Here is a 20,766-nt window from a genome sequence, read left to right on the forward strand (position 1 = left end):
GGAGTATGTCAAATTAATAAGGGAAAAAAAAAAGGTGTTGGCAGCAGATGGGCAAGCCTATGCAAAAACATAGAAAGAGCATGCTGAGTTGTAGATGTTTGTTATGACATAAGCACAGGCTCCATTTAAACAATGGTCAGTTTCTGGTTGTTACCATTGGAGGGTAGACTTTTTGTTCCCTGAAAGCATAGTGCTCCTAACCCATGATAGTTTAAGTTCAAGTGAAATGAAATACAGACAGCCATCAAGTGGAAAAAAATCACCATAGCTCCATTAGTGGCATAATGGGTCCTATATATGTCACCCAGGTCCCCAAGTTCAGTGAGAGGCCCAATTATTTGGCCATAGGAAGAAATATATAACTAGGTGAAGTGTAAGCCCCAGAGTGAACAGCAGGCAATGAATGATTCACACCATGAACAGGCAGTGAAAAGCTGGATCTTGCTCATGAGCAACAGAGCAGGAGCATAGTCTGAGCTGTTAAGTGTCTGGGATGTTGGCCTATGCCTTCCCAGATGCTTAAAGGAAAAGGAGAAAATTAATTTTAGATTGAACCACACAAAATTGCCAATATTTGATCTTTTAATCTATAAAAAGAGCAATTTCATATGGTTTAATCTAGTATTTGCTAAGTGCTTACCTGGGACCTGTCAGTTCTGGGTAAGACTCTAGATATACTATCTAATTTAAGACTTGCAAGCAAAAAAAAAAAAAAAAAAAAAAAAAAAAAAAAAAAAAAAAAAAAGACTTGCAAGCACCCCATAAGATAGATCTCCATTCTACAGAGAGGAAACCAAAGATCAAAGAGCTTGGTGACAAACCACAAGACAGAAAGTTACTAAGTAAATAAATAGCTTCCTCTTTGGTTCCAAAACTGGAGAATTTTACCAGTCTCTTAATCTGTACACCAAACAGTTCAAGTAGACAACAATCACTCTGAAATCAGGTAACAAAAAGAATATGGCTTGCATCAGGAGAGCTAATAAGCCAAGACTCAAACCTCAAGTTCACAGGATTTGCTTCCTTGTTATTCTCTCTGCTTCTCCTCTCTACCATCCACTTACCTTTATTCCTATCTCCTCCTCATCTTCATTTTCTTTTCTCTTTTTTTTTTTAAGAAAGAGAGAGAGAACATGCAAGCAGAGCGGGAGGGGCAGAGGGAGAGAGAGAATCCCAAGCAGGCTCCATGCCCAGCATGGAGCCCAACTTGGGGCTTGATCTTACATCCCTAAGATCATGACCTGAGCTGAAATCAGTAGTGTGTTGATTAACCAACTGAGCCACACAGGTGCTCCGTGTCATCTTCTATTTCATTTAACCTCCTTCTCTCATTTTTTCCCTACTTCTGTCTCCCTTGTGCGATCATGAAGAAATAGGTACAATAAAGGTTGGTGCAACACTGGTAAGACTATGCAGCAATTAGCAACATTCTATAGATTTGCATTTAACATATGGAAAAACATTCAGTCTTTGTTAAATAAAGAATAAAAATTTACCATGAAGTAATGGTAGTCAACAAACTGTCTATCTGGTTTGCTATTTTTCCAGGGAAAATGGTTGAAATGATAATTCTAACAGTCATGTCTGAGAAGTAAGATGCTTCTGCTAATCTGATTATTTTCTTTAGCCTTAACCTGCTATTTTTATTAGTAATAAATCCAAAACCTAATACTACTATTTTCAAGTCATCTAATTTTATATCTCTGTTTCCAAAAACAACATCTCCTTAGAAACATAGTTGGTTCCAAAGGTGACATTTTCAGTAACATCTTCCCATGCAATGTTCCTTATTTTAAAGGACTATGATCTTTCATTGAATACTAATATTTTAAGATGTCTTATTTTTTTTAATCTTAAAACCAAAAACAATAGTAATGACCAGTTTTTCTTAAGCTCCAAGAAAAAAAAATATCTTCCACTGTTGAAAAAGATGACTGTATTTTCTCTTTTCTCTCCTGTTTCTCCCCACCAGCCATAATAATTTCCTTTCACATCATTCATTTAGATCCTTGGCCCTTTCTGAAAAGAAGAGACTAGATATGGTTTATAAACCCAGTCAGCACAATGATTTTCAGAATAGAACCATTAGCCCTGCCCATTCAGGTGTCACTACCTTTTTTTAACAAGCTATTGATTTCCCCAAGAAAGTAGAGATAGAGATCAAAATGCATCTAAGAAAATGAAGAAAGCAGAAGAAAATAAACTGGAAAGAAAAGCAAACCTAGGAGAGTATTAAAATGGGGAGAAAGATAAAATCCTTAGAATAACAAAACTGGGGGGGACTGTCAGAGGTCACAGCATCCTAAGATATCTTTTACACTGACAAATATTCCACAGTAGCCACTCCTACCATGTGTCTTTAGTTCATATATTGTTGCTGTAATGCCCTATTTTATAGTTGGTCTTTGCCTACAAAGTTCTTACTTGCCCAGATCCATCAATGATTAATAATATATAACTTGGTGAGTCTGATGGCTTGTATTACCAAGAAGAAAACCTTGCCTTTGTCCTTTCATGATGAAAAGATAATATGTGGGAGAATCTGATCAGTCTGTCCTAATGTCAACCCTTGAGGAATCTTCCCTCCATTGTCTTGCACTCATCAGACCATCTAGGGTTAGACTGATGAATCAGGCTACTAAGTTTTGCCATGATCCCTTCTTTCACAGAAGAGAACTCTCCCTCTTCAGCAGCAGCACAAGGAGGGTTAGTGTACAGATGCTCTGATCTCTAGTCCTGTATACTATTCACACATCATCTTTGGGCTAATCCTGAAATCTTGCTCCAACTCGCTTCTTTGGTGAACAAAAGTAATAATATGTGGAGCCCCTAGTGTGAGCTGACATTCCTCACTCTTCTCTTTTCTTTTTTTTTTTCTTCTCTTCTCTTTTCTGAGCTAAAAAATAATCTGATTATACTTTAGAAACATTAGACTTTCATGAGCATTTCACACTAAGCACCATAATAAAGATTTTAGTAATTTAAGATTCTCTACAACCTAAAACTCTATAAAATATAACATGGTTTTCAACTGAGATTCCCCAGATTTTCTGAAATGTAACATTATTTTATTCATTGTGCTTTAATGTTATATTTATAACATTATGATTTCATTGAAATCAATGTGCTATGTAAGAATAAATCATATATTCATTTATCTACTATCTAATCTATACTTCATTTTGAAAAAAAGCACTTATGATGGATAACAAGCTAATGTAATTATGCATTCAGGCAAACATTACATAGTGGAAAATGGTTTGGGATGTTTACTAAAAAGTGCTTGTATTCTTTGCATGTTAGCCTTTAAATAGGATTTGAAAGAGTTATCCCTATTTGTAGGTCATAGCATCTGGAAAAATTCATCATGTAGTATTCAAATCACTACTAACTTCAACATAATACATATTAATCAGCTAGAAATTCCATGAAATATACTATAGAAGATAATTCAGGGGAAATTCATGAATGTACAGCTGTATTCCTACCTTGGGGCTCTTTAATATCTTATAAATAACAAGTGTGAATTACCTAAATCCCTCAACAGACATATAACTTTAGAATGGTACACTTGTCATGCATTATCCTTCATGCAATTCTCATAATCACCTAATTAGGACAGTTTCTATTCATATCAATCATATATTTTTATAATTAATTTATAGCATCAGAAAACATTTCTTGTCCCATTACACTTATAATTCACAAGTTATTAGAAGAATTAATATGGACGAGTGGAGTCCAAGTATTTTTATTCATCCAGCTTTGTATTCAGAGACTTTAGAATTCTGCTAAGTTTTCTTTTAAATATTTCCGATATGTGCTTGCTATCAGGTTTCCTTCAAGACTCAGGATGAGGATGCCTACTGAATACTAATATTCAAACCTGGCTCAAGGTACTTAAACTCCCTCCACCCCATACCCCCAGTGACCCCCAGCAAACTCCCAGAAGAACACCTAATTTCCTCAGAAATCTCTCAAGATCCTTTCTTACTCAAATCATTTAGCATTGTCCTAGTGTGTCTAATTTCTGTTTTATACCATTGATCATCCTAATACTAATAATAGAATGATAGCACATTCTACATGTCAGGAACTATAAGGTTTCTAAAAGTTTCATTTGTGATAATTTTACCTCGAAATATAAGTAAACAAGAATAAATACCAAGTTTGTTCACTAACCCTAAGAACTATAAGAAGGCAAAAGTAACAACCTAATTAATAGACATTGAAAACAAAACTGTTTTAGTTCTAGTTTGACAAAACTTTGCATCCTCAATTATTGGAGCCAATAAAAATAGATCCCCAGATCTAATGAGTGTGTCTAGGGGAGAAAATAAGTGAATTATACCACTTTCAAGCTTCTGGTGTATAACCTTGCTGGCTAGAAAGGACTAGATCTATTGTCTGTCTAGTGATAGGAATAGAGGGGAAAAGTGCTAGAAGACATCTTCATAGGGGGGCACTGTAGTGCTGAAGTCCTGTTTGTTATGAAAATGTCTTTAGAAGTGACTCGGTGTCTTGGCTTCCCTTGGAAACTAGGTTTGGGAACTAGCAACAAGGCTACCATAAATGTTCTACAGATTATGCAGTGGCTAACTCTAAGGAGCTCCTTTCATATCATAACCTAGAGTTATGCCTGACCTACACAGTGTTAACCAATGATACTGCCAGCACTCTCACTGCACAGGTAGGTCAATGACATCATCGGGGGGTACCTGGGAGTCTCATTTGGTTAGGTGTCTCATCTGCCTTCAGCTCAGGTTGAAATCCCAGAGCCCTACAATCAAACCCCACATCAGGCTCCTTGCTTAGTGAGGAGTCTTTTTCTCCCTCTCCAACTGCCCCTCCCCCTGCTTGTGCTCTATTTCTCTCTCAAATAAATAAAAATAAAATCTTTTAGAAAATTATATCATCCCAATTGCAAGTTTTATCTAACCTTAGAAAGAGTGCTGCAATGAGAAAACATCCTATGCTGAGACCAAGAGGTGATGATGGGGGAAGATGAATGGTTATATTCAACCCAGCAATAGGCTTTTGTCATTGTTTTTGTTGTTAGAAGTGTCCATCCAGTTACTATAAAGGTTTTCAGTGAGTTAAGATCAAACATGTTCTCTTGCCCTTAATTTTAAAATTAATTTAGAGGCCCAATGGAAATTATTTTCCTGTATTATCTCACTCAATCCTCTTTTTAAGAAGGTGGTTTTATCCTCTCCAACTTTACAAAGTAGAAAATTCCATAAAGAGAGTTTAATAATTGTTTTCCAAAAGGGGCCCAATTAATAAGCTCCAGAGTTGGGATTTGAATCCAAGGATGCTCAACTCCAAAGTCTTGTTTTTAAGTACTGCTCATTTCTTCTTTTTAACCAAATTTACATAGATCTTGAACCCATGCCCGGAATGGAAATCGGAACGAACACTTTTTGAAGTCACACAGTGAAGGGTCTGACTAATGGAAGGCTGTTTCCATTCCTCTAGCTTTCTCACCTTTAATTAAATGTTTTCTCAGAATCATCACATGAAGCTTAATCAAAACTAAGTGCCAAAATAAGTTTTTGAGCTACTCTACATCATGTATTAGCATATTCTGTGTTCTACTGGAACAGCATTTCAAATTAACTCAAAATATTTTTGCCCAAGATATTTATACATTCTACTGTCTTTTTTTAAACCAAGGTTAATGCTATATTTTCTTTTAGTCATTAAAAAATAATAACATCACATAGGTGAATGTCAATTTAAATAAGAATTCCAAAGTTTGATTTCTTTTATGTATGGCCAAATTATCCTGAATTCCAGATCATGTAGCATGGTATAAGTTAGGAATAATAAAAGATTACAGCAGGGCATACAAATATATAAAAGGAAACAGTGTCACTCTAACATTTTGATATAGCCTAGCTTGCATACACAAGGAATATCCACATTGTCCAACCAGGTTCATGTTAACCAGAGATCTTACCAAATATAAACCTCAGTAATGAATTCAAGGATATGGGCAAACAAAAGGAACAGACAAAGCAGAGAGAGTTCTGGGGATTTTGAGGATGGCTCCCCAGGCCCTTCCTTTCTATATTGGCACATGCTTTCTGGCACAGAACAATAGCTGAGTTCTACTAAGGTTTTGTGAGATTTCTCCTACAGCAGGGAACATTTAAGTTATGAAAAATTTCTATTTTATACCCGAGAATTATACAGTGTAAGTGATATTCTCAAGGGAACCATGACTCATAGATTAGAAGCTTGTTTACTATAAGTAATTCCTTAACCATGAGCATCCCGCTAAGGGCATTCTGCAGATAAGAAGCCGTCTTCATAGCAAATGGTATCCATTTATTTACCCAGAGGTCCAGTTGGTGAGATTAGACCAAATCACCTGCTCTGTTCTTTCTCTCTGGTAAAATGAATGGATAAACAGCAGGAGAGCTGCTGTAACAGCTTCCTCCCACAGAAATTTAGTAAGGCTCAAGTCTCTTTTTTCCCCTCCTGTTTTTGCTGTCTTTCTCTTTTCTTTCCCAGAGAATGTGCTATTCAAACGTAGTCAGCCACATCTATGCCAAGTGGTTCTGTCTACAAGTCACTTTGGGCAGATTTCCTCTGTTTTTTTTGTTTTTGTTTTTGTTTTTGTTTTGAGAATTGTAAGTGGTCTCTTATGAAACTATAATGCAATTATTAATATTCTGAGTAAAAATATAAGGAAACCATTATTTTAACTTTTATTAAGGTATTGGTACAAGTTCATTATGTTGTACTGATTACCTTAAGGAAGGGGAAAGGTCCATCTTCTCTTTTGTAGTGAGAGTATCTCTGAAGAAAAAAGATAATGTCTAAGGAAAGGTATCTTCATGAAGGTACTCATCAGGAGAACAGTGAGGACATACATTTTTATTTCAAAATGTGGCAGAAATGAGACTTTGCTTTTGACCAATGCTCACTAGCACCATGGGAGTGCTCTGGGAATAATGACCATACACATGAAAGTAGAAGAAAAGATGCATTTATAGAATCCCACTCTAATGAAGGTAAGAGACAACAGTAGCTATGATAACATTGAAAGAAAGATCCTCTCTTGCTTCTCTGCTGGATATTGAACAGCAATCTTATTGTGCCCTGATAATTACTGCAGGAAAAAAAGTAACAGCATTACATTGTACAAATACTAAATTAAAAGCAGTGGCAGCAGCTGCGCAGTGTCTCTCTATAAGGCACTGGCAAAGGACTGCCCTTTAAACATGTCAGATCAGAGCGATATAAGGATCCCTGTATTTCAGAAGAGGCACCTGAGTCCCAGAACAAGGCAGAAGGGGCAACAAAGATTTGCTTGTGAGCATGACCAGGCTATGGAGAATCAGCAGTAAGAGGGCAAGAGCTATAATAGCATCACGGCACCAGCCATGCTGCTGAGGTTCTGGGCTGCAATTGCTTCATGCTTCGGCTGCAGTACCCCATCCTGATAGCATATAATCAGCATTCAGGTGGAGGTGGTGGAGTCTTTTGGTCTTCAGTGTGCAAGCTTGAGTTTAACAACATCTGAACAAGCATTCAGTCCAGGCTGACTTGAGCAGGAAACAACAACAACAACAACAACAACAACAACGAAGAAGAAGAAGAAGAAGGAAGGAAGAGAAAGAAAAGAGACAGATGCAAGAAAGGGGAAGATGCTTTGGGGGTAATAATGGGAGGAAAAATTCTGGGACACATAAAATGATTTTCCTGTAGTGACCAAAGTGTGAATAAGAAACATCACCTTATCTTTTTGTCCAGATAGGGCTATCAAAAGACAATTGTGCAAATATTGCAAATGTAAATGTCCCTCCTCCAACTGTGCAATACCAGGCCAATTCCAGATTGGCAAAGCTGATCTTACTGATCTTATCTAGATGCAGAAAAAGAAAACCTTGAGTATCCCTATGATAGGGATTCATATAATTTGAGTCAGCCAAATTTACTATTTGCCTAAATGAATCTCTACCTTGTTGTATGTCAACTAAGAAAAGAGGGAGTCCTGACTTCTAGCCGTATGACCTATAATGGTGAACCAAAGGAGAGACTCAGTGAATTGTATAATGTAATTGTAGGTATTCGCTGTGATGAAGGGGAAATTCCAAAGAATAGTCCAGTCTACTTGGACTTTCTTGTACTTGCACTGTGCTTGGTATCAGTGTGAAAAGTAAGGTAGCTGTGGATGTACTATTAGTTTATTTACTAAACCACATGAAAACCCATATTTACATTAGCTATCAATCTTCATGTTCATTTTAAAACATTTCATTTGTTGTTTATTTATATTATGTCACTACCAAAATGTTTAGTATTCTGACTTAAGGGAAAACATGCTGAATCTGCTATATTCTCAGCACTCCTACTCCAGCTAGTGAGCGATGACTGAAAGGAGGCACTGAGTGAGAACCCTAACTTCTAATGCATTGATACCCTGCCATGTTTTCCTGTCTTCCTCTTCCCTTCCTCTCTACATATGAAAAACTACCCATCAATATTTCCAGTATTAATAAACATTAATCTACAAATTAATATTAAAATAGAATGTGATAAGGTGTGCAGACAAGCAGAAATCCTTCCCCATTTTTTTTTTTTCTTAAAGATTTTTATTTATTTGAGAGTAAGAGAGCTAGAGAGCACAAGCAGGGGAGTGGGAGTGGGAGAGAGAGGGGGGTGGGGGACAGGCTTCCTGCTGAGCAGAGAGGCCACAGGGCTCCATCCCAGGACCCTGGAATAAAGACTTAGACTGAAGGCAGATGCTTAACTGACTGGGTCACCCAGGTGCTCCCCCTCCCCTATTCTTTCTAAGGAAATAATTACGTTAAGGCTAAAAAATTTAAATTCTCAACTTTTTGCCTTTAGACTTTATTTCACCATGCTTGGTTAATTTTGGTTAACTAGGTAATTGTGAAAAAACAAGTCTCGCTGACGCCCAAAATTTTTGCTGTGGCTCCTCTGATCTGTGAAAATTGTATCAACTGAAATATTAAGAAGAGAAATGCTAGCTCTACCCGGTTTGGTTCTGGCAGTGTTTTGGAACTAAATTCTTAAAATCTTCCCAATGCAAAGCACCTAGAAATGCTAGATAAAATACAACAAATATCCTTCTAAATGCATAACTGAACTCACTAGAAAGTAAGGATAGTCTCCAGAGGCCAGAATTCAAAAGAGAGATAGCAATCAGAATGGCAAGCTGATGTTAAAGCCACGGATGCCCTAGGGGAGCTTGTCAATCTCAGTAACCAAGAATTTTAGGTTTTAATGGCTGTACCCTAAACAGTAGAAATGACCTTGAGCCCAAGTAAACTGATGTGTGAGCAAAGAGCTTGCTTCAAAAGGGTGGGAACTAAGCAGCTATGCCTTCAAATGTAGACCAGGAAATGTTCAGGAGGGAAAGGGTTTGTTGACAAGAAAACGTATCTATCTTAGCTACAATCTGCTTAAAATAGTAAAGTATACCCCCATAATTTTATATTTGAGGACTTCTCTCATGCAGGTTTGGCTTAGATATTTCTGGAAATCTCAACATTAAAAAGTAACATGGATTAGTTGTTGGCTGGCAGTATCTTGGAGGCAGCTGGAAGAAACAAATGATTAGGGGAAACCCTATCCTTATTTCAGGCCTCATTTATCCCACAGATAAATCTTTAGCAGATATGAACTCACAATATAACAAACACATGAGGAAACAAGCCATCCCAAGTAGAGTCAGGAGAAAAATAAAGCACACAACTAAATTTCACAGAAATCCAGATAAAATAACCATCAGATATGGCATAACATGTATTTAAGGTGTATGGGTAAGCATAAGGTACCAAAATTGGCGAAAGGAATAAAATATTAAAAATGAAAATCTGGCTGATGTGGGGAAAATTAGATAGATATTTTAGGGATAAAATATAAATGCAATTAAAATTGAATGAATTTATATTAGAATTAAAAAGATAAATTCTGATTGCAGTATACACAGAGGTTGTTCAAAAACTGTATTTCGGAGGAACAAGGAGGTGGAAAATATGAAAGAGACATGAAGGAAGAATAAGGAGGCTAACATATATCTAATTTGAATTAAAGAATGGAAAGCTTAGAGAAAAGATAGCCAATAATTTTCTGTAACTGATGAAACAGATCTGAAATTCCAGACTCAACTACCATAGCAAATTCCAAGTGGAATAAATGCAAATAGATACATGTAGACATATCAGATTAGAACTGCAGAACATCAAAAACAAAGAAATTTTAAAAGTCACCAAAGAGATAGCCTGTAAAATGACACCTCAACACAATAAGATTTCTATAATCTCCATAAGTGTAATATGAAGGTGAGTTTGAGAAAACATGAACAATAAAATCCCCCAAGTTACCATAAATGGGTTTTTGTATTCTTATATACTCTCTTAGGATCCCCATGAGTATGCACTTGAGGGTACGATGCCCTAACACTTTCCATTTCATCTTCCATATGGTAGAGGGGTAATATGCTGTATTTATGGATGAAAATTAATGCCTAAATGTCTAAGTACCAAAGCCATTCTTTGTTGAATTATCCTTGATGTTGATGCCAATGAAGCTAGATCATTTTGCAGTCACCCAATTCTATAATGTGAGTTAAAGGACAGCTGCACTACTCTTCTGTGTACCAGCAAACCTCCATCAATCAACCTTCCTTTCTCCATTTTCCTGTCAGAAGGCTGAGATACCGTCTCTCTGGTCTGCTAAGCCACACCAGGAGGTACTCCTACAAGAGTGTGCTTTTTCTTTTACTTTTTGGTAAACACTTTTTAAATGGTAAAGTGAATGGTAGGTTTAAATTAGAGAATCAACATACGTAGTACAGAACCAAAAAGATGGTAGCCACTAAATCGTTTTCCTCCATGAATTATTTATTTTTCTTTCCTATCCATAAAGTCAGGAAGAACCATTGTATATAGTTTGGTTGATCAGATTCTTTTTCTATTCATTAGAAACTTTAATTAAATCTAAGACATTTTTACATTTTTTATCTTCCTCAAAATGAAAGAAAAACAAAACATCCTCAGAATATATTTTTTTCTCAGAATATATTCTAAGAATGTGGAGTTAGTATGCCAAAATCTCGCAAACGGCTCTTCATAACAGTAACTCTTGGGCTGGGGTGAGTGAGTTGTATCACAAGGGTATTTGAGCCTTTAATTTTACCTACACCATTGCTAGGCTAAGACAGGCAGAATGACTAGGCAGGATGTTAGGACAGGAGAGGACCTCATCATAATTCTTTTAGGTTCACCTACTCTTCTGGGCATATACATTTGTAAAATAAAAATACAATTCTAGTTTGCAACTACATTCTGCAATTCCCAAATTATCTCAAAACAGAGAACAGGGAACTTAATTACCATTTGAGTGCTGGAACAGAACCTTAATTTTGTAATATATATCATCTCCAAACTTCAGTTATGTCACCTGTAACATGGGTATAATGCCTGCCTTATAGTGGATTAACTCCCTTGATTGAAACCCCCACTACTATCAGGATAAGTATCAAATTCAATAGTCCTGAGTGTAGAACCTTGATGTTTTTCTCTCTGCTTCCTCATCCCCTCTGGATACAACTGGTGTCAGTCCCTTCCTCCTACTCTACAACTTGGTCAAGCTGAAATACTTGCGTTTCCAGAATAAGCAAAGTTTACTGAACATATAAAGTTCCTTTTGCCTATAAGATACTTCTTCCCTTACTCCATCACCTACATACTTTTTACTTTATTCTCAATTTAGGTGTCACCACTCTTTTCAACTCTCTCCTAACTCCTATCTACTTCTACATTAAACATGATTCCTGTGTACTAGGTTTAAAACCCTGTATAATAAATAAATACCTGTATAAACTCATATATTGACATTTTTGCAGGTTTACTATATCATATTTGTCTATATCTCTCACTAGACTTTAAAATTCTATAGGACAGGAACGATTGTAGCAAGAAAACTATTGCACAGATTCTCAGCAAATAGTATTAATTATCAATATGTGTAGAATGAAGAATATGTATGTTTATGATGACTTTTATTAACAACAAAATTAACTGAAAAGCAATAGCTAATGCTAACAGATTATAAGAATTTAACCCTTAGTCTGAATGAGGTGTGTTTTAAAGACAGTCCATGCATCTTCTCTATAAGACAGTGAGTATTATTATTATTCCCATTTTATGGATGATAGCACTGAGGGTCAGAGAAGTAAGAAATTACATAAAACATGTAGCTAGTTAGTGTTGAAGCCAAGATTTGAATTTAGATCTCTCTGTTCACAGAATCCAAATTTTTACAGTGCCTGCATCATAGAAGGTATCCAAAAAATACTGACTCCACTGTCTTTCTTTTCCAACCATTTTCTTTAATTTTCTTCTATTTGGGCAATTTAAATATTGCAAGCTTGGAAAATCAAGTGCAGAGCAATTTTACCAATCCCCCTCTCAAAAGCCTCTTTTACATGGATGGACAAAAGTAATGCAGATTATTCACCTTGACATACAAACTTCCTGTCGCATGGCAAAAGCCCTGTCATTTATGAGACTGAAGATAATTTGGATGATGTATTTTGTTGTGAATCCTGTAAGAGGTACACTTCTTGGAAAAAATATTTTTGTTGTTTTTTTGTTTTATCAAAAGATAAACATAAAAGCAAAGCAAATATGGAAATACTAAATGAGAATGCATGTCATTTTATTTGTCTCTGCTTGCAGAAATAGTTTGAGAGACACATTAAAAACAAAGACCTTTGAGGACTATTTGAGTAGACTACCTTTGGAATTCAACTAAGGCTTTGAGCCAGGCTTTTGCTAATAGTTGAGAACCACAGTGGAATTCCAACCTCTAGATTACTTTGAAGGTGGCACAGACTGTCACCCATGCCCAGGGACCCAAGAAGAGTTTTCCTGGAACCTCAGAAAGGATTAGAAACCTGATAAAGCCCAGTAATTGCTCTACACACTGGACCACACCACCTCATTATCCTCTGATGCTTATTGAAGTTACATATGCAATAGGAACTGGCTGGAGGATAAATCAAATTGTCCTTGGAGAGATCATACATATGTATTAACTAAGACTTTTTAAAAGACTTTGATAATAGCAAACCACCAGGTGGAATTGTAGATGAATTCGTGCATAGAAAGAATTCTGTCTTTTTTTATCATCATTCACAAGATTAAAACTAGAGCAAAGGTAAGTAATCTCAGCAGTTAATTATTTTGTCTTCATTAAAATGTTATTTTCTTCATTTAAAATACATTTATGTTCCATGATAATGCAATATTTGAAATGTTGTATAAAAGGCACTATATACAAATAAATAAAAGCTATAACTATTATCTTAGAAACATGATATGTTTCTTCATTACTAATTAAAAAAAACTAATGCAACTAAACAAAAGCCTTGCATCCAAATTACAAAGGAAAAGAATGTGAGCAACAAGCTTAAGGTGGAAAAAAGAGGAAAAGAAAATGATTTTGAGCTCCTTGAGAGCAGAGATTGCATTTTCTTCATATCCATTCTAAGTTCAGCAAGGCACATAGTAGAAGTTCAATAAATGCTGATTGGACCGAACTGTTTGTTGAACAAAACTGGAAATCACAGAAGAAAGGTAAGCAACCCCACAAGTCACTGTAGATCCTTTATATGACGGGTCTACAGATAACTCCTGTCAATTCCTTTGGTAAATAAAGTTTTATTGGAACATAGTCATGCGTATTTATATATGATCGAAGCCTGTTTCAATACTACCCTGTGGCCTGAAGTCTAAAATATTTATTACCAGTTCTTTACTATCTGGTCCTTTAAGTAAAATACGGTCTAGTCCTTATAGGGCCAATTTCTGCCCTATAAATTAACTTATACAGGTAAAGTTTGGAGACAGGTTTAAACCACACCACTGCAATAAAGCAAATATTGCAATACAGTGAGCAAACGAATTTTTTTATTTCCCAATGCAAATAAGTTATTATATGATTATATAATCATATATATCAATATTATTATATATATGACTATATATAATCATATTACTATACTCTATATTAAGAGTGTAATAGTATTCTTTCTAAAAAGCAATGCACATACCTTAATTAAAAAACACTTTATTGCTAAAAAATGCTAACCATCATCTGAGCTTTCAGTGAGAAGTAATCACTGCTCATAGATCACCATAACAAATATAATAATAATGAAAAAGTTTGAAATATTGTGACAATTGCCAAAATGTGACAAAGGAAGCAAATGCTATTGGAAAAATGGCACCAATAGTCTTTCTCCGTGGAGGGTTGCCACAAACCTTCCATTCGTTAAAAAAAAGAAATACAGTATCTCTAAAGCATTATAAAGTGAAAAGCAAGCAAATGAGTATGCCTGAACTATGAAATTAAGAGAATAGCCACACATTTCATGTATAAACTTGCCCAGCAATGCCAATTTTAGCCTGGCTTATAATATAAAACTCATGTGTCTTAGAAAATAGGCATAGCAAAGGGGTAGTGGGATCAGAGGTGAACAACAACAACAACAACAACAAAATGAAAAGTAGACAATAATCACATTAAAAAACTCTGGACTCACAGTTTTGAGTTTGAATCCAGAAGTCTAGTGTTTGTGAGCTCTGAGATTTGGGGTAAATTACTTAACTTGTAAGTACCCATTTTCTCTTCCAGAATACAGAAGTAGAAATGTTCATAGCACTGTCAGGAGGATTAAATGAAATAACGTATTTAGAGTGCCTGATTGGTAATGTGTTCAGGAAATATACTTTATTGTTTCATAAGACCAGTCAGTTAATTACCTTCTAATAGTACCAAAATAGTGTGTGTGTACATGTATATGTATGCATGTGTGTATATGTATGTGTTTACGTGTATATACATGTCTCTATGTATATGTATATATGTATGTGTATATGCATGCATGTGTATGTATATATGAATGTGTGTGTAGGAGTATGTAATCTTTCCCTTACCATATTGGCTCCTAACCTTCTACAATCATCAAGAACAATAACAATAATAACAACACCCTAAGATTATGAAACTGGAGTTCAGGTGCTTTGTTACAAAAGTCCTTGTATTTAAAGTGAACAAAAATAGTGTAGTTCCAATAAAAAAAACTTCAAATATCTAAAGAAGAAATGAGATGGGAGGCTTTTTCTATAAAACATAACAAAAATCACTAAAATTAGAACAGTATGATATTAAGAATAGACAAATGGCTTCATGGAAGACAAGCAAGTCCAGAAATGTGCGTGTGTGTGTGTGTGTGTGTGTGTGTGTATTCATATCAATAAGGAAAACTGAAATTCAGTAAACAGATTGACAACAACTTACTAACCATTTGAAGGAAAAATGGTTACATTCCAAATTTATTACATACATAAAATTAAGTTCCATGTGGATTAAAAAGTTATTATTTTAATAACTTTTAATAAAGTTTTTAAATAACTTTCTTTTAATAAAGAAACAAAAAGCATTATAAGAAAATACAATGTATCTTTATATGAGATTATGGAAGACCTTGCCAGGCAAGTCACATCTTTCAGAACCACAGGAGGAAAAGATGACAGGTTTGTTTTATAAAAACTGAAAACTTCTGTATGACTACAAAAATTGTAAGTAAATTTAAAAGATAATATATGTAACAGAAGAAACTTGCTGCAATATGTATGGCACCAAAAGGTTTAAGGTCAAGTATATATTTAAAAACTCTTACATAACAATATGTAAATAATACAACAAAAACAAAAACAGGTAAGAATAAAAGTAAATAATTTATAGAACTATAGATAGCCAATATATATACAAAGTTACTCCCTGGGACGCCTGGGTGGCTCAGCAGTTGGCGTCCTCCTTCTGCTCCCGTCGTGATCCCTGATGCAGCAATGGAGTTCCATTCGGCTCCCTGCGGGGAAACTGCTTCTCCCTCTGCCTGTGTCTCTGCCTCTCTGTGTCTCTCATGAATAAATAAAATCTTATTTTCCATGTGTTAGCATATTATTTTTTTAATTTTTAAGTTAAAAAACTTGATCTAGTTTGGGTCAAGATGTAGAAAAAAAGCACCTTTTTTTTATAGTAGTAACATTAAAAGACAATACTTCCAAAGTGATTGTTATATGCCAGGCAATGTTCTGTGTGTTTGTGTATATATGCATTTATGCATAAAATAGTTTAAATATAAATATACACACACACAGCATTATCTGGTACATGGTAATCACTTTGGAAATACTATGTGTATATATATATATTATATATATATGTGCTTTTATATTCACATAAAAGTGGCTACACATATATATTCTTAACAGATTTGTGAGCACTCTTTTCTAGCCCCATTTTGCACATGATAAGATCAAACCACAGAGAGGTTAAATAACCTCCCAAGATCTCATACCTACTGAATAGCCTTTTACATTTCTACTAGCAGTATGCAGAACTCTAATATTTCCACAGCTTTACCAATACTCTTTTTTTTTTTTTTAATGATGGCCATCCTAAGAGATATGGGGTGACATCTCATTGTAGTTTTGATCTGCATTTTCCTGATAATTAGTGATTTTGAACTCCTTTCCATTCACTTGCTAAGCATTTATGTTTGCTTTGGAGAACCAGCTATTCAAGTCCTAAGACCATTTTTAATCAAATTTTTGTTTCATTTTGTTTTGTTTTTTACTACTGAGTTGTAGGAATTCCTTGTATTATTTTGGATATTAACCCATTATAAAGAGTCTTATCAGATATATATTTTGCAAATATATTCTCCCATTCCACAGGTTGTATTTTTACATTGCAGATTGTTTCCTTTGCTGCAAAGCTGTTTTGTTTGATGTAGTCTCACTTCTCTACTTGGCTTTTGCTTTTGCCTTCCTATCTATGAGATCATTGCCAGAACTATTGTCATGAAGCTTTCCCCCCATGTTTTCTTCTAAGGTTTTAATAATTTCAGGTCTATGTTTTAGTTTTTAATCAATTTTCAGTTGATTTTTATTTATGTTGTAAGATAGAGTTCCAACAGTTCCATTCTTCCCCATTTGGATGACCAGTTTGCCCTATAACATTTGTTGAAGAGACTGTCTTTTTCCTGTGTGTGTTCTTGGCAGCCTTATCGAAGATCAGTTGAGTGTTTATGCATGAATTTACTTTTGGGCTCTCTATTCTGTTCCATTGGTCTATTTGCCTGTCTTTATGCCAGTTATACACCATTTAATTACTGTACCTTTGTAATATATTTTGAAATCAGGAAATATGGCCCCAGACTTGTGTTTTTATCTCAAGATAACTTTGCCTATTTTGAGTGCTTTGTGATTCCAAGTGAATGTTATAACTTTTTTTTTATTTTTGTAAAATAGGGCATTTTAACAGAAACAATATTAAATCTGTAAATTAATTTGGGTAGTATATGTACACAATTGAACATTGATAAGTCTTATGAAAAAAAAAAGAAATCATACCATTTACAACAGCATAGATGGGCCTGGAAGATAGTATTTTCCAGATGCTAAGTGAAATAAGTCAATCACAGAAGGATAAATACTGCTTAATTACTCTTATATCTCAAAGTCAAACTTCCAGAAGCAGATAACAGAAAGGTTGTTGCCAGTGGGTGGAGAAGGAGAATAAGGAGAGTTGCTATTCAATGGATATAAAGCTACAATTACAGTAGAGTGCCTGTAGTTAACATAAGATATTATGCATTAAAAATTTAAGAGGTGAGATCCCCTGTCAAGCATTCTTACCACAAAACAAACAAACAAAAACAAACCAGATTTTGGAGTTGATGGATATGCTTATTACCTTGACTGTGGTGATAGTAACACTGATGTATGTCTATGTTCAAACCCAACAAATTGTATACATTACTTAAGTGCAGTTTTTGCAAGCCAATTATTCCTTAATATAGTTGATCCAAAAAAAAGTAGATATATGTGTACACATATAAAAGCATAGGAAAAATAGAAAATTAATCATGAAATTAATAATTACAAATACCTATGGAGAAGAGTGGGATTATAGGAGAGAGAAGAAATGAACATCCCACATTTTCCATTATATGCTGCTCTTGTGTTAACTGTTTAAAATAAAATACATTCATAAATAAACTATGATGCTAAAAATATATTTAAAGACATTTATACTATCATTTCATTGAGGTCTTTCTTTAGAAATGAGGCAAGATGATAATTCAGTGGAGTTATCTTTTGTTTGCACAGAATAGTTGAAAAATTTAGAGAATAGAACACTGCATACATTTACAAAGGCCTAATTTTGGAGTTTGAGATTAAGTTCAAGGAGAAAATACTTATTGGCATTCTAATTCAGATACCTCATATAATACATTAGAAATTATTTTTTAAGGTTTTATTTATTTATTCATGAAAGACACACAGAGAGAGAGAGGCAGAGACACAGAGGGAGAAGCAGGCTCCATGCAAGAAGCTCAATGTGGGACTCGATCCCAGTGCGCCAGGATCATGCCCTGAGCCAAAGGCAGACACTGAACCACTGAGACACCCAGGAGTCCCTACATTAAACAATTTAGATAATTCTTGCTAAGTACTTGAAAACTGAAGTAGCATTTCCCAAAATATGTTTTCTCTATTTAAACTGAATTAAACCCCAACATCTTTTTATTGAACTGGTCAAAATAATGCCTAGATTGTCTTTACTGAACTTTGGTTAGCTTCCATTTGATTTTTATTTCTGCCCACAAGAAGTGTGATAGTTCCTTCTGTTTATACTGAGTCTTATTCCACAGCCTGCTAGAACAGAAAGAAATGTTAATCACTTCTCCTTCCAAGCCCCCAAATAGAACAGCTAACCTACAGGAACTGCTCTTTACTTCTAAACAACAAATTAATTCTCTTAGATCTTTTCTCCCAAGACACATACCACAACACTGCACTTTGTTGAACTCTTCGTGGTTTTACCAAAGTTTTATATATATATATATAATTATATATATATAATTCACAGACCAAATGGAACTGCAGGAGTAAGGAAGTAACTAGTTACCTGTGTTTCTCAAAGTACTCATCCTTGATCTGCTTCTGAGCCGGTGTTCTGATGCACAGGTTCCATTTTCTTTAATGAACAAAACAGAGAAAAAAAAAAAAACACAACAAAAGCAACTTGCTCTCAGTTCTCCCACTGACACTCCAAAGTAAGTTTATTTTGCTTGGTATAAAATATCTTGCACAGAGAGCTGTGCTCCTCAATTAAGCTCATCTTTAAGGTCTCTCAAAAACAACTCCTTGACTCAGGTGAAGAAAGAACCTGCAGTCAGTGCTCTTTGAACTAGCATCTTGACTCTCATAGTGAACATCCACAACAAAATAGCTTGTGAAGTCAAATAAACATGTGTCTGGTTCCTCAGCTTACAAAAGGGAGTATAGCAAGATCAAGGGGTTAGTTAGAGGAAAGGGACTATAGTCAAGCTATCTGTGTTTGAATTCTGGTTTTCTTGTTTTCCACCTTTTGATCTTGCCTATACAATGTTTTTTCAACTGTAAAATTAGGATTACAAAACTAGTACTGAGAGTCAGACTTAATTTAAGATGGTGGAGGAGTAGGGGGACTCTAAACTTGCCCCAGCACTTGAACACAACTAGACAATTACCAAATCTTTCTGAACACCCAAGAAATCAGTTTGAGGTCTGAGAGAACAAAGCTGCAAGTGTACAAGCAGAAAAGTGACCACTTTCTGGAAGGTAGGAGGTATGAAGAGGTGATTTGGGTGAGATTAACTGTGGGAACAACAGAGGGAAGGGAGCCATTCTTACAAAGACTACTGCAAAGTATTATAGGCAATGGAGTGCAAAGTCTGAAATTTTAGAAGGCCTCCACCACCGGGGCCATGACTAGCAGAGACCCAGGAGTGGACGGCATGGACTAAGGATCTCCTGGGTTGCAAGAAAGGGTGGGATGAACATGCTACACCACTCACAGGCATAGGAGCAGGGCAGGGACTCCAGATGAGGGCAGCACGCCTGAGTGCTACCTTGCCATGAACTGTGAACCACCATGCAATTGCGTGACTATGTTCCTGGCACAGGCTAGCAACTGGCAAAAGAAAGGTGAGACCCTCCCCAAGAGGATCAGCACAGGCTCCTGGTCTGACAGTCTCTAAATTTTGGACATTTGAAATCCACTAGTACACCTGTGATAAAACAGCTTGGACACAGGTAAGGAGAAGGCAGGGATCTGACGGAAGCTATGCCTTGTTGTTATTAATTGATTTATATATTTGGGTGCTCCCAAGTTGGAGGCATAAATATTTGCAACTGTTAGATCTTCTTGATGTATAGGCCTTATGATATAATGACCTTCTATGACTCTTGTTACAGTCTGTGTGTTAAAATCTAGTTTATCTGATTTATCAAGTCTGGCTACTCAAGCTTTCTTTTGATGTCCTTTAGCACAATAAATGGTTCTCCATCCCCTCATTTTCATTCTGCAGGTATCTTTAGATCTAAAATGAGTCTCTTATAGCCAGCATATAGATAGACCTTGTTTTTTTTAACCATTCTCATACCCTCTGTTTTTTGATTCGAGCATTAATTTCATTCATATTCAGAGTGATTACTGAAAGATATGAATTTAGTGCCATTGTGTTACCTGTAGAGTTGGTTTTTCTGGTGATGTTCTCTGGCCCTTTCTAGTCTTTGTTACTTTGGGTCTTTTTTTCTCTCCACTCAAAGAGTCTCCCTTAGAATTTATTGCAGGAATGGTTTAGTGGTCATGAACTCCTTT

At 35.5% G+C, this 20,766-nt stretch overlaps 1 long non-coding RNA gene across 8 annotated transcripts in view; it reads right to left on the minus strand.

The window, feature by feature from the left end:
* LOC111098070 overlaps positions 1-20,766 on the minus strand; it is a 293,135-nt gene that overhangs the window by 15,238 nt on the left and 257,131 nt on the right. The window contains exon 7 of one of the 8 annotated variants that reach the window (XR_005366853.1): positions 6,760-6,807. The exons of 6 other annotated variants lie outside the window; for them this stretch is intronic. This is a non-coding gene — a long non-coding RNA (uncharacterized LOC111098070). Of the gene's footprint in view, positions 1-6,759; positions 6,808-19,029; positions 19,099-20,766 lie in introns of all 8 variants that reach the window. One more of the 8 variants, XR_005366851.1, reaches the window with a different exon arrangement.

This window comes from Canis lupus, chromosome 11 (genome assembly GCF_011100685.1).
Source record: "Canis lupus familiaris isolate Mischka breed German Shepherd chromosome 11, alternate assembly UU_Cfam_GSD_1.0, whole genome shotgun sequence".
Taxonomy (NCBI): Eukaryota; Metazoa; Chordata; class Mammalia; order Carnivora; family Canidae; genus Canis; species Canis lupus.